The sequence below is a fragment of the Sinocyclocheilus rhinocerous genome, unplaced genomic scaffold (genome assembly GCF_001515625.1).
Source record: "Sinocyclocheilus rhinocerous isolate Xijiao unplaced genomic scaffold, SAMN03320098_v1.1 scaffold2013, whole genome shotgun sequence".
Lineage (NCBI taxonomy): Eukaryota > Metazoa > Chordata > Actinopteri > Cypriniformes > Cyprinidae > Sinocyclocheilus > Sinocyclocheilus rhinocerous.
In genome coordinates this window covers 7,609-13,298 of record NW_015651502.1, presented here as the reverse complement: position 1 = coordinate 13,298, position 5,690 = coordinate 7,609, and the positions used below count along the sequence as shown (strand labels likewise).

General features: G+C 32.7%; 1 long non-coding RNA gene across 1 annotated transcript; it reads right to left on the bottom strand.

Annotated features, from left to right (window-relative positions):
• Positions 1–1,507: 1,507 nt before the first annotated feature.
• On the bottom strand, positions 1,508–5,266 carry LOC107713008 (uncharacterized). The gene is made up of 5 exons (XR_001636851.1): positions 4,974–5,266; positions 4,501–4,634; positions 4,287–4,371; positions 4,118–4,174; positions 1,508–1,715 (listed from the first exon to the last, which is right to left on the bottom strand). It is a non-coding gene; the product is annotated as an uncharacterized LOC107713008 (long non-coding RNA).
• Positions 5,267–5,690: the final 424 nt, after the last annotated feature.

Below are 5,690 nucleotides of genomic sequence, written 5' to 3'. Positions count from 1 at the left end.
TTTTTTTTTTCAATTCTACACTTTTAACTTGTGATAAAATCTCAAATTTAAGAGGTTACGTTCGTTACAACAATGGTTTATAGATTTGAGCCTATATGCAGCCATTGAGTACTACAGCCATATAGTGGATATTGATATTTTTATACCATCATATGTCACCAGATGTCACCAAACTCACCAAAAATTTTGGTTTTGGCTGTCTGAACTTTACTGGAATGATTTTTTCCCCCTAAAGTATAAGAAATATTAAATATAACATAAAAATAAGCATATTTTAAATTTTTTAAAAATATGGTACTTTTAGAGGTAAATAAAAAAACACCAAAAATAACAAAAACTGCATAAATTGATAGTTTTTATTTTATCGAAGACAGTGATGTGACATTTATTTAAAAGCAAAAACCGGGATCACAGCTGAGACCTTCGTGCCCAAATTTGACAAATTAAGGGCTGCTATACAAATGATGCTCGAGGGTTAACTGTTTTAATTCATTTTAAATCAGTTTTTAAATCAGTTAAAAATTTTAATTCCTTGCTTTTATTGTTATGATTATGATTCCTATTTATGTAAAGCACTTGGAAATGCCCTTGTGTATGAAATGAGCTATATAAATAAACTTGCCTTGCCTCAAAAGCATCATCAAATAATGTGACGAAGCTTCTGAAAGTCAGGCTCTATCGACTGATATTGTATGAACACAAACCAGAATCAAACCACAAAATCACCTTTTGTGTTCAGGGAACAAACAAACAAACACAAGGATTGAACAGCGTGGAGGCGAGAAAATAATGACTGAATTTATATGTTTCGGTGAACTAACCCTTTAAACCCCCCAAATAGAAATTGTATGAAATACTGTATATGTAAGCATTTATATTAAAGCAGTACCTTGAAGAAATAAGCAGCTTTATTGAACGTTTGTGCCCAAGACAAAAAAAAGCAACCCGGAGTAAAGAGCCTTGCTGCCGGTGACGGCTGCGGAGATCGACACCACAGAAGTAATGAAGCTATAGCAAAAATTAGCATGTCATTGTAAACATATGAAACTACATTTGCCAAGAAATGTAATGCTGACAACATGAGATGTAAGATGTTTGACTCTGTGTCAATGTGTTACAGGTAGTGGTGTTCATGGAGAGCAGCACAGATGTTTGGAGCAGACACAGCAGCAGTCAGATCAGAATTCATTCATCAGAGTAAAGCTGCAGAACTGTCTCAGCTGTGTTGAGATGCAGTAGATGATTGTTAGAACGATTAGTTTGAATAAAGCTTTGTTTCATGTGTTGTCGACTTTGTTGTTGATTTTCATGGTTACTTTTATTCATTCTTTTACTCATATTCATGTTTCCTGTTGTCAGTAAATAAAATATAATTGTTTCATTAACTTGTGCATTAATTACTTGACTGAAAATTGAGATGTATTCACCTTGGCTGCGTTTGTCTAGTGTGTAGTCATGCATAGCTATGGCATATGACAAAACAAATTAAATATATAATTTTAGTAAAACAAGCAAAATGTAATTAACTTTTGGTCAGCATTTATCATTATTGTAAGTGTTGGTGTGGGCTAGCAATGCATTTTGGTGTAATCTTATATTTTAAGTAGTAATACTTAAATTTTTTGAGTATAATATCAGCAGTCTTCTCCAAAGACAAATCTTCAAGCAGCTGATCGACGTGTCTTTTGTGCAAACATTGCAAACCCTGAGGAAAACTGTACTAGGTAGAGTTGAGGAGTTACTGATGCTGTGAGGTGTTAGTGCACCTCTCTCATCTTCTTTCTATTATTATTACTGCAGAACTTATAATTACTTACAAGCTCAGGGAGAAATAGTTGTATCTTTAACAATGAACAATCATAATAGAAAACATAAATACAATGGGTTTGCGTAGATCATTGTATGAGAATATATACACAGAAAAAAGGCACAATTACAAGGGTAAATATCTTTGAATAATCATAATATTCATATAATCATAAAGCATCAAAAATTGCATTTGCTGTTGTTGTTGCGATTTATAAGCCGGAGGAATGAAACAAAGAGAGTTAAACAAGAAAAAGAGGAAAACAAAGGAGATTTAAGCCGGTTTTGCTTGCGGATGAAATTAACATATTCAAAAGACAACAATTTGGGGTTTTCATAATAAAATATAATATCTTTAAGGATTAAACTATGGGTCATATTAGTAGGGTTAAAACTATAAAAACTTAAATCAACCCAAAATGTATTGGTTATACTGCAATCACAATAAAAGTGCAGCTGTTTCTTCAACAAGACCACAGAATGAGCACATTTCATCAACATCACAACATTTACAGAGAGATGAATTAAACCTGTCGCTCGTATCTTTTAAGTTGTTACGCTTGTAACGTCTGAAGTCACATGATAACGTCAACTTCCTGATTTACGTAACACACCCTCTTAATGCGCATATAAGCAAGCACAGGAGTTTATGTTTAGCATAAACAGATCTACCGCATCCTTCAGGCAGTATTGTGAAGATGCATCCTTCTCATCCTGTACATGTGATTTATCTGTTGGTTAAGTTATCGAACTTTTTCAGCACTTTCATTTTTGCCTTGTTGAACATGAACATGTATTACCTTACCTTTCTTTTACACTTCAGAAATGTTTTCATACAATGACAATTATTAAAAGAATACAAAAAGACAAATGAACTACACAAAAAATGAATAGCATTTAATAAATGAATAAAGCTGTACAGAACGCAGTGGGTTGTATTTATTCAAAGCAGCTACTGTAGGTATACTAGTCTCACGCCAGTGATGCCTTGACATGTGGTGACGTATGTTGGTCACACCCTATAAAACATCTGTTTGTACCCACACCCTGATGAAAGCTTTTCTACCCACAATGCATTAGTGGTATTTCATGAATGTCTGATCCCTCTTCTATAGAGCACCTGTGAATTCAATGATACAGTTCGCTGCATATATATATATAATATAATACAGACAGTTAAAAGGTCCTGAAGCAGAGATTGAATACATAAATGGACATGCATATTAAGTGCAGAGTTCCTAGTTGCCTTGAACAAATAGCAAGGAACTCAAACCATAATTGGTAAAAAAAAAAAAACGCTTGCAGTTAGGCATGACTATCACACATACAACCTTCACCTACATTTCTGTTTGTCACCACCCTCTATTATCATAATCAATGTTAGTTCGTCTCAGTGCAGGAATGCACCTCAAGGTTATTTTCGTAAACGAAAACTGAAACTAAGACTAAAACTATTGGTCAAAAAACATTTTCGTAAACTGAAATAAATGAAAAACTAAAACTAAACGAAACTAACAACAGTAATTGAAAAACTAACTAAAATAAAATAATAATTAGCAAAAATAAATAATCGTGTTCGTGATTTAATAAGCTCCCATTCTGTGCCAGAAAATCTGACCTGTGGTTTTTCAGGGAAATACCTGTAGATGGCGCTTCATGCACGTGAGCTGAGTCCTAATTCTATTCACAGAGAATGAGTTTTTGCATTTAAAAAACAAGACGTGGGAAATAACTATAAAATATGAAATGGGAAATAATAATAATGCACACCTTACAGCGCACGGACATTTAAAAGCGTGTTTGACATGCCTCTGAAAACCTTTACATATAAGTTGCATATTTTTGGTTTTTGTTCAATTGTAAAGAATTATTTTATTTTCATTATTAAGAGGTTTGCACAAGAGTTAACTAAACTGTGCAAATATTCAACTTTGCTCAAATTAAATGTCTTGCTTTGGTCTACACTGGAAGTGTTCCATTAACTCTGCTAAACTATCATTACTAAAACTGAAACTAAAATATATAAAAACTAAATAAAAATGTGTTCACAAAATAAAAATAAACTAAAACTAACAAAACCATTAATGAAACTAACTAAAACTAAACTATAATATCCTTGATGCACCTTGTCTGGTTATGTTTTTAATTCTAGAGTAAAACTAATATATGACACAGCACTGAATGAGAAAAATCAAGTTTACATCTGTTTATCTCTATATTCTTGTTTGGTCTCTGTATACATGCACCAAATATTCCCAGTTGTCCAAACAAACTATTTCAAATTATATATATATATATTGTTTTGCTTGACCTCAGGAAGACAGTTGTTCTGACAGTCTCTCCAGCTCTTGAATCTCTCCGGAGACATCTACAGAAAACACATTACACAATGCTCCTTTAGATAAACGTCATTACTTCATGTAAGATAATTTACTACAATTATTTTAAATCATAAAAATGATGAAATCAGAGTCTCTTACTCAACCAGCTGATTTGTCCGGCATGTGAAAACGAGAGTTTCACTGAATGTTTTAGCTCAGATTCGAGGGTCTTCATTATATTCAGCTGTGTGTGTAACATAGTTAGTCTGTTTTAAAAACTTCCTGATCGCAAAAAAATATTTAAATATTATGTAAAACTTTTCCCAGCCAGTATTTATGACATTCATTATTGATGAGTGCGTGAACTAATTACCTTCAAGGTTTTGAACATATCAGTCACTTTCACTTTTGCTTCATTGAACATTTGATTTTTTAACTGCTCAATTGTTTCTGTTATTATTTTCTCCATCCTCTGCATGGCTCCTGTTCCTCTCACGTCTGCAGCTTCTGTAATAACCAACATTTAATATTCATTCATCATATTTCTATAGAGAAGCATCATGACACTAAAATGAAACACTTAACACCTATACCAAACATGTACTGTAATACTGTGCCCTCCACTAATATTAGCCCTTGGTAAAATGAGCAAAGAAAACTGTGAAAAAATGTCTTTATTGTTTAAACTTTTGCTCAAAATATTAACAAAAAAACTTGCCTCTCATTGAAAACAATTGCATACACAGCACAGTTTTATAATATACTTAATATCTTAAAACTAACAGATGGACAATACCAAAAATAATTGAATAGTCTGTCTTTCTGTATATTTTATTGGTGTCTTACTTATGTAGCCAGGTGTCATTTTCTTTTGAATGGTTGTTTGAATTGATGAGTAGATTTCCTTCTTGATCTCAACAATGTGTCTGCTGAGTGATGCCTTCACTTTGTATTCCTGTTCAGACGTGTTGATCAGATAAACAAAGAACATGCAAGAATGTTTGAACAATGTTGCAAATGTACATTCAACATGCAGGTAATAGGTTTAGGGGTTTAGACTTTTTTGGAATCAATACATTGTCTGTGCTTTTAAAAAATTATGTAGGTTTGTCATTTACAGACAATTGTTGTTACGTGTTGTAAACTGTCTACCAGCAGGTTAATTATTAATAACCCTTTTACCTATGACTCTCATTTGGCTGTATAGTTATTTATCTAAACTATGCCACAATGGCTTAAATCAAGAACAATTAACATTCTTTAAACAAATAACCTTTTGTGTAGTTTAAAATGTGTTATTACACAGTGCTCTGGAATACTTGATTCTGATTAGCCAGTTGCGACATTCCAAGGTATGTTATTCCCGGATAACAACTGGCTAAAACTAATAACACAGGGTACTGCGAGTTATCTTGACCGGTTCTGCTTAAGCTGCTAGAAACTGTTTTTCTTCACAGAAGGTTTGAAACTATAAAGTGATAAAACATTTTAAATCATTATTTCACATTCAATTTACACGGCTATACTTGGATGTATAGCCGTGTAAATTGGATGCGAAATAAT